The sequence below is a fragment of the Pinus tabuliformis genome, chromosome X (genome assembly GCF_031772625.1).
Source record: "Pinus tabuliformis cultivar Carrire ecotype Pingquan chromosome X, CPIR1, whole genome shotgun sequence".
In the NCBI taxonomy this organism is placed as follows: domain Eukaryota; kingdom Viridiplantae; phylum Streptophyta; class Pinopsida; order Pinales; family Pinaceae; genus Pinus; species Pinus tabuliformis.
The window spans coordinates 1,104,905,055-1,104,928,550 of NC_142308.1; the positions used below are offsets into that span (position 1 = coordinate 1,104,905,055).

The 23,496-nt window shown below is 36.0% G+C and overlaps 1 pseudogene; it reads right to left on the reverse strand.

The window, feature by feature from the left end:
• Positions 1–13,293: 13,293 nt before the first annotated feature.
• The window catches only part of LOC149143677 (hypothetical protein At1g04090-like), a 46,055-nt pseudogene continuing 35,852 nt past the window's right edge, over positions 13,294–23,496 (reverse strand).

Sequence of the window (23,496 nt, forward strand, 5' to 3'; positions counted from 1 at the left end):
GATCTGTGTGGAGGTTGATCTCAGTCAAGGATTACTATACCACATCCTATTACTCCACAACAAAAATCAATGGGCCTAGCCACTTGATTATGAAAACACTGCCTTCAGATGGCACATTTGGCGTCAAACTAATCATCTACAAATTGCCTGCCCACAAAACAAAAAATACAGGAAAAGAAGACAACCACCAAAGCCGAAAGGATGGCAATTTTCAGCCACATTAGCAGACGACGTAGAAGAGGAAGAAAACACAAAAACTACCACAAACAACATATTCCAAGAAGCAAAATATCCAGGAAATAATTCAGAACTCAACGAAAAAAGCATTCTACACAGCACACAGAATGATGAAAATCAGATTTGGTCTACAATAGTTCCAAAGACAACCAATCCACAGCAGAAAAGCGAGCAACTCATCCCAGGCAAGAAATTGGTGGCAGCAAGCGAGCACACTCTACAAAAAGCTCAGATTCTGAAAAAGAAACCACGGCTGCCACAAATGAAGCACAAATGTCTATTGTAACAGCCACACCCAACAATGAAGGTTGGTGGAAAGTGGAAAAAAAGAAAGGTAGGAAAGCATAGATAGACAGTAAAGTATTTTTTTAGCTCATGTTCCATCGGGACAAGTTTTGATAAAGCATATGTTGTTTCAGCATCTACAACATGTAATTTTACTCAATATGAATAAAATTACGATTTTTCCATTGGAAAAAAAAAAAATGTCTTTTAAATTAGGTCAACTTATGATTATTATAACTCAACTTTTCCCATGTGGAAATTCCTTTATCAACAAGTTGATCCTCACTGTCAAAAAAGTTGACTCAATTCCATAAACATAGTAATTTAATTTAACATGAGTGTTCACCATCATATTATTATAAGTCAACCATTTCCTTGTGTAGAAGTTCCATTATCAACAAATTGATCTTTAATGTCAAAAAAGTTAACCCAATTCCATACACCGTAATTTAATTTAACATGATTTCTTACCACCATATGACTAGTTGATGATAATGCACGAATTATATTATGATGATATTTATCGATTATACAATGATTATTTACATTAATATAATAACCAATGTAACATACGCATCTTGAAATCAACATTTTCCATTAAAAATATAATCTTCATTTACTTTTTTAACTTCTATACAGGTCAAATTTCTTTTTCACAATTTTTCATCAATTGATTACTTTTTGGTATTTCAAAAATATTTCCAATTAACTATTTTTTTTGAACTTCTATACCGGTCAAATTTCTTTTTCACGATTTTTCATCAATTGATTACTTTTTGGTATTTCAAAAATATTTCCAATTAACTATTTTTTTGTCTGAATTTTCCTTAATTTTATATATATATATAATTATACAAAATATTTTTAAATAGATGAAGCTGACCCAAATTTAGAAAGTGCCCTAGTGAATTCCATGACTTATTCTATATTCATGTCCATTATTTAAATGTTTGATAGTTTTCCCTTGCAATTCAGTGATTATCTAATCAATTCAATGCATTGAAGTTAAATTTCTGTAGATTAAGATTGATGAGAAGGATTGTTCAATGCATTGAAGTTAAACTTCTGTAGATCAAGAATGATGACAAGGATTGTGTTACGATGATATTTGTAAATTAGTAATTACCATTTACATTCTTGTGATGTAACATATTTTTTCCAAAACCCCAAGTTGCTCAAAGGTTGGCATACATATTGAAGTTAACATTTTGCCTACGGGAAAAAATACCAATTTAATGAACCCACAACGGTTACTTGATGGAGGTCTGAACAACGCGATGTTTTGAAGTTCCTGAGTTTTTGTGGATCAAGCGTGTCTTGCTCGATTCAGGTCTAGATGATCATTCGAGTTCAAGTTCAATGTTCAAACTGAAATCAATCAAAGCTTTTAGTAAATTTAACTTCATTTGTTCCAAGTTGACTTTATAGTTGCATTTAAGTAATATTGAAAAAAAGATGATCTACCAAGAATAGTTCCACTAACAAAGGGACGGCCCTTGATGCTTGTTAGGCATAGGTCACCAGTTCGAGTCAAAATGGCCCAGCCGGCTATGGTTTGCTTGCCCATGAGATTATAGGCCTCGTAATATTCTCCTCAGTTGATGGTATTCCACTATCATAATGGGAAAAATAAGAACATTGAAAAAGAGACCAATGTATTTTTGGTGGTAGAATTATTTTTTCGAAGTGTTCAACAATTAAATAAGAGATTAGACTAACATTTGCACCAAAAGTGCAAAGCTACATCGATATAAGTGTAGATGAATGTAGAGTGACAGAGAAGTATCGTTGCAGGAAATAAGGATGTGGACGTAGAAGGCATGAGGAATCAGTTCTGCATCTAGAATTTTGGTTGATATTTTTTTCCTTTTTGCAATGAAGCCAACAAAAACAATGTTGCATGAATCAATTAACCAGTCAATGGATTAAAATGGTATATTAAAGCATCTTCCTTCCGTTAATGAATCTTCCAAGCCAAGATTATTTCGTGCAATGATTATTTAGTGCAATGCATATATTCGTGCAACAAGATGTCTCTCATCTCCTGCATGCACTAAAGAGAATCCAAACAAAATCTGTAGGGAAATCTTCTTTGATATGTGAAAATGTCATCCAATTTGGAGTGGGAATGGCTCTTGCACTCTCGGTCAAGGAAACCAAAATAACAATTGTACACTCCAGAGCCTTTACATGCACTTTGATGACATGTGGAAAAAAATGCCACATTGTTTTTAATCTAACTCTGAGAATGGCTCAAGTGCTCAAATAGGTGGAGCAAAGGATTAGACTTCCACTCTCCAAATTATATTATCAATATTTTCGTAAGGCTTTCCCAAAGCAACCACCTTTGATCAGTGGTTTCCAATAGTAGATATGCCTCTGTCTTCATAAGGAAGTTCAAGGTCTTACTCATAGGACTGCATCTTATGTCTACAAGAGGAATAAAGCAATCCATGGATAGTCTAGCAACATTGAAGGCAACTTCTTCAATCGTCCACACCTCCTCCATTTGAGTCATTGTGTGGCTCATTGCAACCTCTCCGAATCTAAACAAGGAAGTGTTTGTTTGGCCAGAATGAGAAATCATGACACCGTCTATGACTCTGCAGTCCTCCAGGAATGAATTTATTGTTGTTTCTCGATAAATTGCATCACCTCCAGTGAATTGAATGTGAGTAAGATGAGAATCCTCCATGTAAATTAGAAGCCCAGTTATCTCGCTAAAGTAGCCAAAAAGGACATGCCTAACAATGTTTGCAAGACCATCACTCCTAATTGTCAACGTTGATGGATCTGTTGAAAGTTTGAAGATGAAGCAGTCTTTTGCATTGATTTGTTTCTCACCATTGCACTTTGCATTGGAAAAAATGGTTACAGTTGATCTTGGATCCAAACCATGCACAAAAAACAAGCCAATGACATGATTAACTGAGCAACGACCAATTTTGAAGAGAAAGTTTTTTAACTATCCCATGTTCATAACCATCCAACCAAATATTCAAGTTTGTTCAATTCTTAGTCGCTAACTTTGGAATTCGATGTTAGTTTCTTTTAGAGAATTTTACCATTATACACTTTCATTACGATGGAAATTTGGATGGATGGAATGATCTGTTAATATTGGAAACCAACAAAGATACAATCCTTAGAGGTTTGATAGACAACCTAGAAAAAATGTCTTATTTATACACTAATTAATATATTAGTGCCTAATTTTTTTTTTAAAAACAATCTATTATAATGTGAAAAATCTATTTTCTTTAAGATTATTAAGTTCCAGAGTATAATTTAGGATATTATTAAGTTCCAGAGTATAATTTAGGAGATATTTTTGCATGATCTGTTCAGGTGATGATATAACATGTATTTAGGATCTTCAGAGAGAAAAGTATGCACTTTGCAGATATCATGAAATGCGCTCTTTACAGATATTAAGAAATGCTATTTAGCATCTGCAAAATGCAATATCTTTTTTTTATGCGAACAAAAAAAATCCATAGAATTAAAAATTAAAAATAAATAAATAAATAAATAAAAATAAAAATATTTGATTAACATGTTAGCTCCCATAACGGCCGCTGATTATTTGGAAACTGTCTGCCGCCGATTACGGAAACCATCTGCGCTGATTACTTTCTTGTTGGGAGCTCCTGGAGTGGTCCATTACTCCCTCTGCAGTTCTCTACCATGTTCTGTGGAACACTTGACACATAGCCAACAAAAGCTTGATGGAAGCTTGGCTATAAATACTTATGTTTGGTCCCCAAGCTCACTAACTCAATCCCCTTCAGCCTTACACCATTGAATGAGAGTGAGCAGAGCTTGGAAGTACCACGTGGGTGAGGGAGAAAAAGTCTGCAGGTTGCCTTCGTTCCTTATTCTTTGCCTTGTTCCAGTGCATGCTGCATTGCAGAGGCTCCCGAGGTTCAAATTCATTTGGCCATTGTAGTTCTACAACCCATCTACATACACTCGCTGAGCTTGCCAGCGGTACTGTCGCCGACTTCACTGCCATTCGTTGTTGCCCGTGCGTCTTGTTGCCTTTGGCCACTTTGGCCCTTGTGAAGTTGCCTACAGGTTAGTGCAAGAAAACAGTAAAGAAAATCAAAAGAAAGATAGGAGCAAAGAAACGGTCACACGGAAAACTTGCCAATGATAAAGAAGAAACTTTGGGGGGGAAAGGCTTTCGTGGATTCGAATGTGTAAGACTGTTAAAGAATAAACAGTATCAGAGTGTGAGCTAGCATCAATGGTCAGAGGTATGATTTCATTTGGGTATTAAAGTTTTTTCGATTCTTTAAGTGTTTATTCCGCATTATAGAATCGTTATTATGCTGTCATTTGGTATCGGAGCATTTTTTTATCTGTGCCTTAGTGTTTATAGACATGCTCTGTTTGGCTAAATGCCATATTTTGAGAATTTTCTGAATTAAGGCATTTATTTGTAAATATGTCTAATTTTTGCTCAATTTTTATGCTTATAATATTTATTTGGTTTAATTATATGCAATCTGTATAATTGTCGTGAAAATTTATAGCTATGCTCATATTTAATTTGCATGAATTGATTCTTTCTACTCTAATTAATACATGCTATTTTGGATGAGTATACGAGACCCATCGTTGAATGTTATGCATGAATATTATAGTTTTATTTATGCAATTTATAATTATTCTCATATCAAGTTAATTTTTATGCATAAAATAAATAATGTCTAATGATCCATACAATTTTTAATTGATTAGAGAATAGTCACAGCATCTCTAATTATATATATATATATATATATATATATATATATATATATATATATATTATGATTGATTAAGATCACATAAAGAATAGTTAGACATTAATTGTAATTAATTATACTAGATATAATATTTTTTTTCCCACAAGAATTTTTATTATATTTATATATAATTAATTATGATAAAATATCAAATTATTCATAACTTACCCACAGGAATTATGAATTAATAGTTTTATCATAAAGTTCAAATCTAAGATAGAATTTATATCAAATTATAATCATAATATACCCTTTAGAATTATGAATTAAGTGAATAATTTGATAAATTCTATCATAAAGAATAATTGAATCTGCTTGAATTGAAAATTTAGTCCACAGACAATTATTATGTCATTAGATTCAATTTTAAGCATGATTTACGTTGATAGAGCATGAAATTTTATTTAGGCCTCAAATTTAACATAAGCATGTGATCTTTAATTTTATGCAGTTGTACAACCTGCAAATTTCTCTGAAATTCGTCGTGATATCCCTAAACTTAAGGGAGATAACTATAAGGTCTGGAAGGAGAGAGTTCTCCTTCATTTGGGGTGGATGGACATAGACTATGCTATTAGGAAAGATGAACCACCAACACTCAATGATACCAGCACTACAGCGAACATCACGCTTTATGAACAATGGGAGAGATCTAATCGTCTAAGCATGATGTTCATTAAGACTAAAATTTCAACTGGTATTCATGGTTCTGTTGATCAACATGTAAAGGTCTGAGACTTGTTGAAAGCCATTGATGATCAATTCGTCACTTCAGACAAGGCACTAGCAAGCACTCTAATCATGAAGTTCTCTTCCCTAAGGCTCACCAGTGTGAAAGGTGTACACAAGCACATCATGCAAATGAGAGACATTGTGGCTCAATTGAAGAAACTCAAGGTTGAAATATCGGAGTCGTTCCTGGTGCACTACATCCTGAACACCCTTCTGCACCAATATGGACCCTTCAAAATCTCATACAACACACATAAGGATAAATGGTCAATTAATAAACTCATGACCATATGTGTTCAAGAGGAAGGGGGACTGGTGATGGAACTGGGAGAAAGTGCAATGTTGGCAACGCATGGAAAGGGAAAATCTCAAGCCAATTAGAAAGGGAAAGGTAAAGTACCTCCCCAAGCCGATATCAGGAAGGATTCCAAGTGTTTCTTCTGTAAAAAGAAGAGACACATGAAGAAGGAATGCGCCAAATTTCAGAAATGGCTTGCGGACAAAGGTAATCCAATCTCGTCTGTTTGTTATGAATCTAATATGGTTGATGTCAATATTAACACCTAGTGGATTGATTCTGGATCAACAATTCACATTTCGAATTCCTTGCAGGGTTTGCAAAACCTAAGGAAGCCAGTGGGAAGTGAGCAAAGCATCTTATCAGGAAACAAGATGGGCTTGCATGTGGAAGCTATAGGAACATGCTTTTTAACTTTAAGTAGTGGCTTTGTTTTAGAATTAGAAAAGACTTTTTATGTTTCAAGTTTTTCTAGAAACTTGATTTCAGTTTCAAGGCTTGTACCTTTTGGATATTCCTTTAACCTTTCAGAAACATCCTTCAGTTTATTTTATAAATCTGATTGTGTTGGGAATGGTATTTTGTCTAATGGTCTTTACTGCATTAATTTACAAAACAATGTCACTTATGATTCAATGCATGTTCACATTGGCACTAAAAGATGTGTTATTAATGAAGATTCCTTTAAATTATGGCACCGAAGATGAGGTCATATCTCCATAGAAAGAATTAAAAGACTGGTAAATGAAGGGGTGCTTAATACTCTGGATTTTACTGATTTTGAGACTTGTGTGGGCTACATAAAGGGAAAGCAAACCAACAAGTCAAAGAAAGGTGCAAATAGGAGTTCGGACATATTAGAGATCATACATACTGATATATGTAGTCCATACATGGACTCACATGGTCAGAGATACTTCATCTCTTTTATAGATGATTACTCATGATATATGTATCTCTACATGCTTCATAAAAAGAACGAAGCATTAGATGCCTTTAAGATCTTTAAGGCTGAAGTAGAGAAACAATGCGGCAAGCAAATTAAGATCGTGAGATTAGATAGAGGTGGAGAATATTATGGTAGATACACAGATGGGCCATTCGCAAAATTTCTTCAAGAGCATGGGATTGTTGCCCAATACACCATGCCTGGTTCACCCGACCAGAATGGTGTAGCAGAAAGAAGAAACCGAACATTATTGGACATGGTGCAGAGTATGCTTAGCAGCTCCAATCTTCCTAAATCCTTGTGGACTGAAGCACTTAAGATGGAAGTGTATATATTAAACCGAGTTCCAACCAAGGTTGTTCCTAAAACGCCATTTTAAGTATGGAAAGGTTGGAAACCGAGTTTGCGACATATGTGCGTTTGGGGATTCCCGTCTGAAGTAAGAATTTATAATCCACAAGAGAAGAAGTTGGACCCAAGGACCATTAGTGGGTATTTCATTGGATATGTTGAAAGGTCTAAAGGTTACAGATTTTATTGTCCATCTCACAGCACTAGGATTGTGGAATCAAGAAATGCAAAGTTTCTTGAAAATGACTTGATCAGTGGGAGCGATCAAACCAGGAGCATAGTTTCTAAGAAGGATCATTCATATTTTCAACCTTCCACCTCAAGTGACAGATTGGTTATTGTTCATAGCACCCCTCAAGTACAAATAGGTGTCGAACAACCAATTGTTGAAGTTCCACAAGCTGCTAACGGCATTCCAGTAGATCAGGTAGTTCAAGAGTTGCCAAGAACTTTTGAACAACGAGTTGAACCACATACTTCTCAGGAAAATGATGGTACAACATTAAGAAGATCTACTAGACCAAAGAGATCAGCAATTCTTGATGATTATGTTGTGTATCTGCAAGAATCTGACTACAACATTGGAGCCGAAAATGATCCCGAGTCTTTTTCACAAGCCATGAGTTGCAAAGAATCAGAATTATGGTATGATGCCATGAAGGAAGAGATGAATTCTATAAAGAGTAACGAAGTCTGGGATCTTGTTGAGTTGCCTAATGGTGCAAAATCCATTGGATGTAAATGGGTCTTTAAGACAAAGAAAGACTCATTGGGCAACATTGAGAGATACAAGGCAAGACTTGTTGCTAAGGGATTCACTCAGAAAGAAGGAATCGACTACACGGAGACTTTCTCTCCTGTATCTACAAAAGATTCCTTGCGCATTATTATGGCATTAGTAGCCCATTTTGACTTAGAGTTGCAACAAATGGATGTGAAAACGGCATTTCTCAATGGAGATCTAGAGGAGGAGGTTTACATGAAACAACCTGAAGGATTCCCCTCTAGTTATGGTGAGCAATTGGTTTGCAAGCTCAAGAAATTATTATACGGTTTAAAACAAGCATCTCGCCAATGGTATTTGAAATTCCACAATGTAATTTCTTCTTTCAGTTTTGTGGAAAACATTATGAATCAATGTATATACCTGAAAGTCAGTGGGAGTAAAATCTGTTTTCTTGTTGTATATGTGGATGACATTTTGCTAGCAACCAATGATAAGTGTTTGTTGCACGAGGTGAAACAATTCCTCTTTAAAAATTTCGATATGGAGGATATGGGTGAGGCATCTTATGTCATTGGCATTAAAATCCATAGAGATAGATTTCGAGGCATCTTGGGTCTATCTCAGGAAACCTATATTAATAAAATTTTAGAGAGATTTCGGATGAAGGATTGTCCACCAAGTGTAGCTCCCATTGTGAAGGGTGATAGGTTCAATTTGAACCAATGCCCGAAGAACGACTTTGAAAGGGAACAAATGAAGAACATTCCATATGCTTTTGCTGTCAAAAGCCTAATGTATGCTCAAGTCTGCACAAGACCTGACATTGCATTTGTTGTGGGAATGTTGGGACGATATCAGAGTGATCCAGGTTTAGACCACTGGAGATCTGCAAAGAAAGTAATGAGGTACCTTCAAGGAACCAAAAACTACATGCTTATGTATAGACAGACGGATAATTTGGAAGTAATTGGCTACTCAGATTCTGACTTTGTTGGATGTGTTGATTCAATCAAATCAACATCAGGATACATTTTTATGATGGTCGTGGAGTTGTATCATGGAGGAGTGCCAAGCAGACCTTGATTGCCACTTCCACTATGGAAGCCAAGTTCGTCTCCTATTTTGAGGCTACTTTACATGGTGTATGGCTTAAGAGTTTCATTTATGGGCTTAGAATTATGGATTCTATCTCTAAGCCATTAAGAATGTATTGCGACAATTTAGCTATTGATTTTATGGCTAAAAACAACAAAAGTGGGAGTCGAAATAAACACATCGACATTAAGTATTTAGCTATAAGGGAACGTATTAAAGAAAAGAAAGTGGTCATTGAGCACGTCAACACTGAGTTGATGATCGTTGATCCTTTGACTAAGGGCATGCCACTGTTGAAATTCAAGGATCATGTAATGAATATGGGACTTGGTTCCATATGTAGTTTCTCATTGTATGGACAATGTTATTTTAATGAAATTCTTAATTATTGTGATGTTTCCTCATATTTATGTGCACCTTAATTTGATTTGAGAGAATTCATCTGTGTAGGACCAAGAATAAACATAAGGTTTATTCATTAAGAAATTGTTTCCACATAAATTATAATAAGAATAAATACATAATAATACATGGAAGATAATACTTGTCATTAGAGGACTTATCACCATGATTCATGTATCTATTACTTAATACAGATTATCAATGGGTTTTAAGATGAGACGTTAAGATTGGAAGTATGGACCAACTGGGAGAATATTAGCTCCCATAACAGCTGCCGATTATTTGGAAACTGTCTGCCACCAAGTTAGCTCCCATAACGACTGTCGATTATGGAAACCATCAGCGCTGATTACTTTCTTGTTGGGAGCTCCTAGAGTGGTCCATTACTCTCTCTGTAGTTCTCTACCATGTTATGTGGAACACTTGACACATAGCCAACAAAATCTTGATGGAAGTTTGGCTATAAATACTTTTGTTTGGTCCCCAAGCTCACTAACTCAATCCCCTTTAGCCTTACACCATCGAATGAGAGTGAGCAGAGCTTGGAAGTACCACGCGGGTGAGAGAGAAAAAAGTCTGCAGGTTGCCTTTGTTCCTTATTCTTTGCCTTGTTCCAGTGCATGCTGCGTTGCAGAGGCTCCTGAGGTTCAAATTCATTTGGCCATTGTAGTTTTGCGACCCATCTGCATACACTCGTTGAGCTTGCCGGCGGTACTGCCGCCGACTTCGCTGCCATTCGTTGTTGCTCGTGCGTCTTGTTGCCTTTGGCCACTTTGGCCCTTGTGAAGTTGCCTGCAGGTTTGTGCAAGAAAACAGTAAAGAAAATCAAAAGAAAGATAGGAGTGAAGAAACGGTCACACGGAAAACCTGCCAACGATAAAGAAGAAACTTTGTGGGAAAAGGCTTCCGTGGATTCGAATGTGTAAGCCTGTTAAAGAATAAACAGTATCAGAGTGTGAGCTAGCATCAATGGCCGGAGGTATGATTTCATTTGGGTATTAAAATTTTTTCGATTCTTTAAGTGTTTATTCTACATTATAGAATCGTTATTATGCTGCCATAACATTATTCAAATTAATATATTTTTTGAATAATTTATTTATTATTGTGGTATTAATTTGTTCATGGTACATACATTTGCAAAGAAAGTGCACAAAAAATGAATGGATTGGAGCATAGATACAAGCATTTGAACATTCCAACAAAATATACATAAGCACACAGGCAAGAAAGGGAAACAAGGAAAGTATGAATATAAGCAATCAAGCATACTGAATTTCAATGTATTTCTGCAATTGATCTGTGTGATATGGTGAGACAACTCGACTCTTTGATATTTTCCATGATTTGAAACTCGCATTAAAATCATGGATCTTTAACCCAGACAGAAAGGCACCCTAGAAGGCTTTCCATCCATTGAAAATGTGAAATGGGGATGGATAATGGCATGGTATAAACATTCTATTCTGGGCATTTCAAAATACAGAAAATATGTAACTAACCTTGTTTAAATAATTCATGTGTATTACAACACAATGTAATTGCCATCATAGTAAAGAACCATGTTGCAGGGTGAACAAGTTGATTTGTTCCCTTTATGGTAATCTTTATGGCAATTCCCATGGCTTTTATACTCATGACCTATGAAAAAAAGAACACAACATTTTAAGGAAACATAATATTAAAGGAATCAATCCAAAGAGAGTGTTTTAGTCTTCCTGAATTCCCCTTTCCTTTGGACATGCCAAAGTTGAAAGAATGCTTGGTTTGAACAGGAGGAGAAAATAGAAGTTGAGAATAGAAAGTATATTTACCTTTATTGAGCCTATTAGAGAACAAATTCCCATACGCACTAATATGTTTGTGTGTCCATGGCGTGGTACAAAGTGAAAAATTAGAACCAAAACTACAACTATCACAACTACCATGTATAAAAAAAATGTTGGCAAATGAATGGAAGAATAAGTCAAATGTCTATTCAAAATAGTAAAGATGTTTCCCTTTTCATCCTTAAGCAATCTAAGCTCCATAAAACAGAGTGATATTTCAAAAGGGTGTATTATCAAGAGAATGTAAGAGTGGATGACTACCAGGTTGAATAGTAGATGCCATTTTTTTGTGACTGAATCAATAGAACACTCCTTGTGTAAATGAATTACAGTAACTGGAGAACCGACTATGCACAAGAGGCAGCATATCATACCCGTCTCCTTGTGTAAATGAATTACAATAACTGTAGAACCGACTATGCACAAGAGGCATCATATCATACCCGTCCTATGCATGGTCTCTAAATATTAAATTTTCATCATAATAAGAGCTTATTCCAAAAACTTTCCAATCTAAGTTTTTATGCAGTTTCTAGTTGCAAAAACTTAGATTGGCAGGTTTCTGAGATAAGATTTAATTATGATGGTGAACATTTAATATTTAGAAGCATGATGTATAAACTCTGCTCCATGTGGTTTTCACACAATAAGTGGCTCTAATTACAAATTTGTCTTGCATCTAGTAGTAAAAAATTTTTCTATTTGACTCAGACACACAAATGGTTTATATCCAATTTATAACACCATGAGAAGATGGCATTAAATTGATGTTTAAATGAAGTCTTCTGTAAACCAAAAAAAATATTATATTTTGGAAATGAAAATATCCTTATAGGACATGGAATTTTTGTATTTTAAACAAGGGAACAGATTTTATCCATCTCAGAGAAGTTTCCCATACTAGTGTTGTAATGGTGAGGACAAACACAGGTGTGGAATGTAGCATTCTTACCAAGTTTATTTCTGAATTCAGTGACTGAGAAGCCTCTAGGAGGAAATAAGAAGTCGAGTTGGTCTGGTTACAATTGCCATTGACTGATATTTGATGGGAATTCTATTTATGAAAATTTTCCTTAATTTGGTTTAGAACTTTAGATGAACAACATAGGCATTAGGAGAATGCATAAAAACAGTGTTTCTATGGAAATAAACTTAAAACAAGCAATAACAGATTATGCACAATATAGGAGTTTCTGAAAAGGAGAGAATTGAATATGAAAATGGAAGTGGAGAACAAAAAACAACAATAAGCAGGTAAAAGAAAAAATATTTTGCAGCTATTGGCAGACAAACAATATGATCAACCAAAAAGTTTATTGTTACAACTTGGAGTATCGAATGGATTGAATTCGCAACAAAGTAGAAAAGGCTGACTTTGGTTATTTGATTGAAAAAATGAACTTACGTTTTAATAGTAGTGAAAGTGGCACATCAGACTCATTCATCTCCAATTGTGGGTCCTTGCTCACTTGAAAGCTCCTTAGGCAGATTGTTTAGGAGACTCTCTATAGGTGACCTCAGTTTAGAAGGAAGCAATCTAATTATCCTATTAAGCTTTGTTCGTGAAATATAGACAATTTTTCCTCCCCACTCCCTCATGTACTGCGAGGGTCTACTCTGTCCTTTGACCCAAGAGCTTCCAAGTGCTCTGCTGCAACAATTTGGTATTTTATGCTAGTGTCCAGAAAATATTTGCTTCAGCTAGCATCATTCTGGATACCAACACCAAGCTTCCTGTCACCCTCAAGAAAGTTCCCTGCATGAGGAAATGTTGCATGCCCACACTTTGTTGCATATACCGCTATCATATTCCCTTCAATGCGCTCCAAATCGGAGGCATTAACCCATTGACCATTGTTGTGCTATGAGAAATAAACTTTCCATAGTTCACTAGTGAAATTGCTCACTCTAAGAGTGAAATGTTCTCAATCACCAATATGATCTCTATATTTGAGAGGATTTTTCTGCCACTTTGCTTGTCTTATCTCGTCTCACCCAGTTCTTAACATAGTATCAAAGCCATGGCTGGTGAAGTCCTGAAGGTGAAATATTTGTTTTAACTCAAGTAAGATTCATTAGAGTCTCCTGTCTTATAAGGGCTAATAACTTCATGCTCCTCATGGTAACTTTGCATTCCTCGTGGTAGTCATATGCAAGAACCCATTGAATATGTACAACAAAGATTTGTTGCTTGAAGAAAATATGTTACAGAATTGATTACCAGATGTTGGCATTGAATTACATCCTCTTGCAAAATTTGCCACAAGTTTAATGTTTTGAAATTTGTGTTGAATCTAGTCTCATCACTAGATCTTGATGGATTCATTTTAAAAAGATTGACAATTGTACTCATTGTTGATTGAACATTATCCACCAGTTTTATTTATCTTGTGTTCTATTTATATGGTTTGGTTATATTTATATGACAAACAGTATAAAACAAAAGTGCGTGAGATTATGATTGTCAAGAAAAGAGGATATGTTGCAACAAGCCACCGAGAAGGCTAAAACGAGAGCAATATAATCTCATTACAGTGAAGAGAGAATGAAATAAGGTGCAGATCTGAAGTTTTACACAAAGCTGGAAACATTGCCACATGAAGACAAAAGTTTTGCTTCTATGTTATCTTTTTTATTTGTATTTTATGTTAGCTCACTGAAGAATTGTGAGATCTATCGCTAATGGAGTCTTGATCTATAGTTAAATAAAAATATTTGAAATTGTTTATGAATCGTAGATTTAAGTGAAAACCAATCTGCAAATTCGCCCTCCATACCCGTGAAATCCCACAATTTGTTTCTCCAGCTTACACATGGTTCTTCCTCTCTACACTTTCATCCTTGTTCGAGTTTTTCGTCATGTAGGTTGGCTCTCTAGAATTTGTATCGATCCTATGTCGGAGATCCCTTCGACAATAGTGTTGAGGCAACGCAGAAAAATCATCGAATCTGGTCGATGAGGCCAAAAGCGCTTAAGCCAATGACATGGAAACAACAACGTGTATGTCTAAACAAATCATAAAAATCGCAATAATGTCGCAGAAGCACAAGCTCAGGCTAAACAAAGAACACCGTAGAGGGATCCAGAGATTTCATCACTCTCTAAACAGATTTTCTTCACTAGGCACTCAGATCAGAACTTCCAGGATCCAGAGATTTCACCACTCTGTAAACATATTTTCTTCATTGGGGACTCAGATCAGAACTTCCCATGAAGGATTCTGGAACAAATTTGGTCATGCCTAAGTGGGGGTTTTGGCACAAATCAGTGGCGTTGTAGGTTGCAGAGCCGGAAAAACAAATGCCTATTTGCAGTTGAAATCAATAGAAATACCAGGTATGTTCATGGAAGTTTTATATGTGATGCAAAATCAGCTAGAAAACATTATAGGACTGAAAATTGATCGCTATTAATCAGTATATCGTACAATGTACTTTACTCTAGCCTTTTTAGTTAATAGGCATAAACCATTTTGATAGTGATGGGACCATTCAGAGGATAAAACAACCATAATGCAACGTTAGTGTATGTTCCTCCTAGATTCTGTTTAAAATGTACATATGCCATTGTGCTCTACAGATCACCTTGTCCCAATCTTTTTACAACCCTATCCTCTCTAGAGAAGTCAGGCCAACCCCATCCTCTTTAGGGAAGTCAAGCCAATGAAAATGAATGCTTTTGATCTTCTAACTAAGATCTACTGGTTTGATTTGTTGGTTTTTCCTTCTTGTTGTTATGTTAACCCTGCGATTCAACTGAAATATTTGAATAAAGAATAGCTTCCTCTAATAGAATATTATGTATGGAATCAAACCACTCACGATCAAGGTGATTGCTTTGCTCAGGGATAAATTCACAATGAAAGCATCATCATTATCATTGGATAGCTCTCTCTCCAACTACCTGCAACTTGTGTTGAATCTCTTCTTAGTATTTATTGTTGATTTTTGTAACTTGGGAGGTACTCCAAGCCTTGAGAATCGAGGCTTTGGAGAAAGGAGCTCCACAAGTGGCATTGTGGGATTGAAACTCAAGCTTGGGGTTTTGCACCCATCGATGATTGGGCCAAAACCGTGACAATATTGCGACATGTGGTGGATGAAGATGATATTAAATGACGAAACGAATCCCACAGATTGAAAAACGTCTGATTCCAAGTTGTCATTGAAGAGATATTAATTTTTGAAGTTATGGTGAGTTAATTTGTCTAGTTGGACAGGTCAGCTTGAGGTTAAAGTAGTGCCCAAAGATAAATCCCTTGAGCCACTTGATGCCTATAAATATATGTCAAGTGTAAAAGCATTAAGTCCTATCCTTGAGTAGAAGATAGAGCTCGCTTTAGGTGAAGGAGATCTATGAATTAGCCACAACATTGGGCAAACTCCAAGCGAAGGGAAAGGAAGCTATGTTTAGTGTCCTTCATGATTTTTTTGGAGGCCAAATGTATGAAGGTCAGACTGAGTAGGAGAGGATGGTTTCTGAACTTGCCTGAGCTACTTTAAGGGACAGTCAATCAGAGTTTGCACAGCGAAGCAACTCAGAGGGAGTTGTGGTTGCCTAGATCATGGAGCAGAGGGTTCAGTTGAAGACATGGAGATGTAGCCTTGATAGACTACATGGTGAGATGGGCTGGGATTTTTGGTGGATCGGTGGTGAACCTGGTACACTTCAGTATGTTGTGTGGTTGTTTGTATATCGTGGACTTCATGTATCTTGTCATGGATGGTTAGGACAGCTCGAGGGTTTCTTTGGCATGGACGAGATCAGCATGGTTGACATGGATTCATGTGATGGACTATAGGTTCGCAAGCTAGAGTCTTCATCGGATTGTGATGTTGCATATTTGATATTAGAGGGATTTGCACGTGTGGTATTTGATCCAGGAGGATGACTGTTTGCAAAACTGAGCCAATGGAGATCATATAGGCACAAAGGGAGTCTAGCCTCAAAGGGAACAACCCTATGGAAGTTTTGGATCTTCAGGTTCATATATAATAAGGTAGAGGCACTACCGAGATTACAGGGTTCATTCTACAGAGTATGTTGCAATGATGAATGCTATATGGGTTAATGTCGTCGGATGATGATGGTTACTTCCTAGTCTTGGAAGTTGATTTTTGTAGCTTGGGAGATACTCCAAGCCTTGAGGATCAAGGGTTTGCAAGAGGTAACTCCACAAGTGGCCCTGTGGACTTGAAACCCAAGCTTGGGATTTTTCACCCATCGATGTTTGGACCAAAATCGTGATAATATTGCGACATGTGATGGATGAGGATGATAGTAGATGATGAGACGAATCAACGCATCGAGAATCGTCCAATTCTGAATTGTGATTGAAGAGATATTAATTTTTGAAGTTATGGTAGGTTAATTTGTCTAGTTGGGCAGGTTGGCTTGAGGTTAAAGTAGTGCCCAAAGATAAATTCGTTGAGCCAATTGATGCCTATAAATATAGGTTAAGTGTGAAGGCATTAAGTCATATCATTGGGCAAAAGATAGAGCTCGCTTTAGGTGAAGGAGATCTATGAATTAGCCACAGGCTTGGGCAGACTCCAAGCGAGGGGAAAGGAGGTTATATTTAGCATCCTTCATGATTGGTTTGGAGGATGAGTATATTGAAGGTCGGGCCAAGTAGGAAAGGATGGTTTCCAAACTTGTTTGGGTTGCGTTTAAGGTGCTTTGGTGGATAGTTATCATCCTTTAAGGGAGCCGCAAATCTAGGTTAAAGGTTGCAGCCCTAGATCACAATTGTGAGGGTTTGTGTGTCTATTTAGAGGGCTGGAAATAAGCCCAGAATCCAACATACTAAAGCAACACTCATGGAAAGGCAAGCCACAATGAAACAAGGTATGTTTGGGGTGTTTTTTTTGCATTTTTTATGTAGGGTTGCCTCTAGCTACAAGGCAACAGAAGGAGGTTTCTATAGCAGCAATTAGAGGGATTGTTTGGAGGATCATTAGGCCTAGTATAGGACTGTTCCTTAGGCCGCAGCTCCTGGACTTGAATGCGCAATAGTATAGGGGTTCTCCATGTATATTAGGTAGTGTTCATATTGCTAGTTGGTACAGGTTTTTTGTAGGGTATGTTGAGGAGCAACCTCATACCCTAGAGTTGAGTTTGGGTACCCTTCTTGGACAGCAAAAGCAGCGTCCTAGTGGGAGAAGTTCACACAATTTGGAGCAAGGGTTAAGGGTTGGTTGTATGCCCTAACCAGACTTGCAGGAAGCATAGAATTAAGGACAAGAGGGCGGCATCAGAGAGTTGAAGATGGCTCCTTGGATGATGATTGTATGAGGTCCCAAGGGAGGACTGATTGATGGAGTCTGTTAGCATCCAAGAGGAAGGGTTTCCTATGTGTTGGATGCCCTAACTAGGAGCAGATGCTACAACAATATTGGTCACTCATGGTCTATTGGAGGGAAGCGTGAGAGTGGACCAAGTGTGAACGTGGATTGGGCATTTATGGTCTGGTGGAGGACAGCGTGGTAGTGCCCAAGTTGTAGCCGAGTGTGCACCATTTTCATGGAATTAAATGGTTGCTAGAGTGGCAAAAGAAGAGTTCAAGGGTCTGATCAACCAGGAGAAAATTAAGCAGCCCTAGACTTGTTTATGGAGAAGGACTTCTACAGCAGATAATGGGAAGCCCTCATAGCTCGTGTTCATTGTGGGAGATGCACATCTTGCACTAATAGGTGGCAACCCTCCGTGCCCTATGTGGGTCCCTAAGTCATTGAGGAACAACAATGGGAATATTGAGAGTTGTTCACAAACAGATTTGTGAACAACTCGACAAAAGTCTCGATGTGTTGTGCCCTTTATGGAATAAGGCATAACTAGTGAGTAGATTGGATAGCCGAGATTCAGTAGCCAGATGGAATTGGAGCATTGATAGAGGCAGGAGCTGCAGATTGGAAGATGAAGGACCGAGTAGGTACAGGGTACGACCGAGAGGAGCTGAGAGAGCACGCTACATCAGCCAAATGGTCAGTGTATCTTGTATGGACAGATTGGTTGCCAATGGAGTGACACCAAGCCCTAGTTTGCATTATTGTATCAATGGATGTATGAAGGCCATTATCCTTTGTACAGGAGCCCTAGACTATTGTATTATTCAATTTGATTAATATAACGAAGTTGGAACAATGTTAACTTTGAAACAGGAACTGATACGATTATCAGTTTTGTTGAGGTAGCAAAAAAATCAATCGATTTTGAAAAGTGGTCATGCAGAATACAAATATATATATTTTTTAGCATATTTTTTGACACTTTAGTTTTTTTTTATGTATATTAGTTTTTAGAATGTTAGTGATTTCCATGCTAATTTTAAAAAGTGATGATTCTACATCAAGCCATTTTTTTAAAAGACTTATTTTTTTACTTTAAATTTTCTAATGTATTAAATGTGAATAATTATTTTCTAAATTTAATAATTTTTGAAGTGGTCTTCTTCTTCATATATTTATTTATTTATTTATTTTGTAGTGAGGTCTTTATTTTTTTGCATAGTTAAAGAAGAAGGTTGATATTTTAAAGTTTCGATATTCTACATATTTATATATCGTTAATTAATTTTTCAATACACATCAAATAATTGTCTATAAAAAACAATAATTTTTAACAATTGACATAAAAATAAACATTTTGAACATAAATATAACTAAAAAATAACACATTTTGATTTTTTTTTGTTAGAAATGACGTGTCAAAATTACAATTTTTATAAGAAAATTTTAACCAAAAATGGTTAAATAATAAAAAAAAATTATGAATTTCCTGTCAAAAATAATAATAATCACGGTTTTTTTCAAAAAATAGTTATTCACATAAAATTTAAAGTGAAAATCACAAAATACAAAATTGAACATATAACAACATTGATTGATACTTAAATGCAAGATAAAAAAAAATTAGTGTTGATGTAGAACTTGAATCTAGGTAGTTGCGTACAACATCATCTCAACAATCTTCATTCAACAATTTAACCATTTGTTATTGTATTTTCATGTAAACTTTGTGACTGAATAGATAAAGTAAAAAAATTAATATAATGATATGTATAACAAATACTACCAAGAATAATATGTTATATTTAAAAAAAAATTATAATCTGGAAATAAGTAAAAATAATTCAATAAACTTACTTTTGAAATTCCTCAGACATTTCGTCCAATGATAATTCCCCGGACTTCACAGGAGATAATATTTTTTTGACAATTTTTTCATCCTTCACTCCTTGCAATGCTCTCCAAATTGTGATAGTCATATCTTCTATAAATTGCTTCATTTCAGGACCTAATTTACTGTTGCTACATATCAATGGTTTAGACTTTTTTACCTTCTTGTTTTTAAAGTCACTATTTTCCCACATGCTAAAAATATCATTAATCAATTCCCATATCTCTCCAGTTCTAAATGCCAATTGGAAAATGTTATCAATACCTCTGAGTATATCAGAATTTACTTTGCCACCTTTTGAATTGATTTTCTCTTCAATTTGATAGCCTATTTCCATACAACATTCCTTTCGAAATTCTAGAGTAACATTTATCTTATTTCCACCACATTTTTCTTCAAATTCATTATGAATAAATCTAACCATTTGGATGAAAGTCATAGACATCCTATATTCATTATCTGTATTATGATCTCATGCCAATAACTTTGCTTATGTATCTGATAAATCAACATAAATGATATATTTCATTGTTTCAAAACGTGGGTTATTGAGATATTCCTCCACCAATTGCCTTTGAGCTTCTACAGAATGGTTCCCCCCAAGCAAATAATAATGGTATTCAAAACATTTTGACTTATCAAATCCTTCTTTGTTGGGAACTTGAATTGGATCAACAAGAAACACATAATTAACCACATGAGCATATGGATTGTACCTCATCAATGTCTTCAAGTTGTGAACATGCAAGTGGTGTGGCTTTCTGATTTGACATTTAAATTGTCCTTCACTTGGCTTATAAATTTGTCTCACATTAAGCTGAAATGTACGACCACCCTCAATTAAGTTTGTCTTTATCAAGTTATGTCGAATGGCATTTTGTTTTGTTTGTCACCCTCTAAATCAGCTCCTGGTGTAATGATTTCCCTGCTTTATTTTGAATTTTCACTAGGATATTCACTGTTGGCCTTGACTATTTGAGAATGATCAACTTACATTTTTTTTCTTCTATCATTCTCATCATTAACTAGAACAGAGACATTCATGGGCATTGTTACTTTTGGTCTTTTATGGCTCTTCTCCTTTCTAACATGAGTTCTAATGTCATCCTTAATAATGGAAACATATTCTTCAGCGTCAGTTTCAACTTCCTCATCTTCAAAAATAACATGTCTATCGTTGCTAGATTTATCCACTATAGACATTCTTTGTTGATCCCTTGGATGTAGTTTTGTAATATCATGAATTACTATTTTTTGTTTGTATGCCATATTTTCTTTTGACCTTGAGTAGAAACTACTAACAACATTCATAATATATTTCTCTATGAAATGAATGTCTCCCAACATAATTAAAATATTTTCAATAAAATTTCGTCAAACAAAATATCATATGTCAATAAAAACTAAGTTATAAAAATATAATGCTACAGTTACAATAACGCACAACACAAAACACAAATATAAATAACAATACTTACCATATCTTATGCAATGTCATTTATAATTTGTTTGCACATCTTTGTAGATTCTTTTGTCGTGTCATACATTGACAATGATAACTGATATTTAATCTTGTCAAGTGACTTGAGCAGTTTTGTAAGTACATAAACAACGTCAATGTCCGGTATCAAACAGATGTCTATGACTTTTCCCATCACCTCATAAAGTCCACTATCGTTAGGGATATCAACATATAGATATATATGCAATTGTTGTTCGCCTTCTCTATCTTTCACATACCATACATTTTTTGTACGTTTCACTTCTTTTGATTTTTTCTAGTATGAAATCGTCTTCTTATCGCTTGAGACACTTGATAGATTTGTAGTTATTAGCTCAAGTTTGATTCATTCAACATTGTTTTTTGAGGATCCACCTTTAATTTTAGCAGTCTTTGGTCCAGAAAAATTCACATAAATCTTCTTTGATGCCATTTTTCTGCAAAACACACACACACACACACACATATAAGTAAATTACAAAAAAAAAAAGCTTAAATAAACAAATAAAACGAAACAAAATCTAAAAACGATAAATAATCATAAACAATTTTGTAAAACATAACCTTTAAAAAAAAATTAAAAATGCAGTGCCCTCCCATCCCACTCCGGTAGCCCAATGGGCCTGTGGGGGAGGCCCGATTCTCAGAATCGAGCTGCACCCCCATAGGCCCGTTGGGTCGCGGGGGTGGGGCTGCGGAGCTGCCTGCAGCCCCTCTTGCCCCACCTCCGCGGCCCCACTGGCTCGTTGGGATGCAAGGGTGGAGCGGGAGGCGTTGCGTGAAGCCCCCTCTTGTCCCTCCCCCGCAACCCATCGGGCCAGTGGGGGTGGAGGTCTGATTCTAAGAATCAACCCTCACCCCTGGCAAGATGGGTCGCGGGGGTGGGTGCTGCCGGCGAGCACAATTGAGTCCACCACACCCACTGTGGATGTAGTGGCCTTCTGTCTACCATGGGGCTGTCGAGTAAGCCTGACTCCTTTAAAGTTTTAATTTCTAAAAAAAAAAACTAATTTCATTAATAAAAAAATAAATATTATTTTACTAGAATATGTTTTTGTTCTAGTATTTTACACGAAGATAACAACCCAACTGACACATAACTACTAGTAAACCTATTGAACTTTAAAACTTGCACACAACAAAAGAGAAACTTGTTGGAAAATGTGATTCCTACTTGTCTCAGTTGTCATTCTTGCTATGTAAAGGAGTCTATTCCTATTATTTAAGAGTTGCTTCCTAGATTGGTGTGTGGTTGAGATATTCTCTCAACCAAGTGATTGTGTGTTCAAGATAGTTTCCCTATCTTGAGACAACACATCACATATTTATTTGTAACATTATTTTTTTTAAAATAATATAGATTTCCTTATGAAAATTTAACATGGTATCAGAGCCCGTAAGGGCCTGGTCCTGGCCTCCTTCATGGGAATGTTGGGGAATAAAGGGTATAATTTGTTTTAAGTTTTTGTGTATGTGTTGAGTGCATATACCTCTATGTGAAATATATAAGTGTTTTAAACAATTTCTATCATGATACCAGAGTTGTGTTGAGCTTTCGTCGCTGAATTGACTGCCTTGGTGGTAGAATTGAGCTTTCATGGTTGAGTTGAGCCTTGGTGGTTGTGTTGAAACTTGGTGGTTGAGTTGAGCCTTGGTGATTGTGTTGAGCCTTGGTGGTTGAGAGCCCTTGTTGGCATGGTTGAGAGTAATTCGATAAAACCTAGATCATGGTTATGGGTAATCTGATAAAACCCATAATAATGATGGAGGGGGATTTGCAAGTACAGGGACATGTATGTAGTTATAATCGTTGACATAACCATGTATGCGAAGGATATCCCACTAAACTGATGGTTGCAGTGGTTAGGCACCCATTCATTCCGGTGGATGGTTGTTCCTCTACATGGACGTCGACATATTCTCTTGTTATGTTTGACCAAAACTAGACTTTGCATATTGATATCCAGACAAGTAGTCATTAAGGGGGTGTGTTGGAAAATGTGATTTCTACTTGTCTCAGTTGTGATTCTTGCTATGTAAAGGAGTATGTTCCCATTAATTAGGAGTTGTTTCCTAGATTGGTGTTGTTTAGTCAATTTAGTGCTATCTAAATTGCTA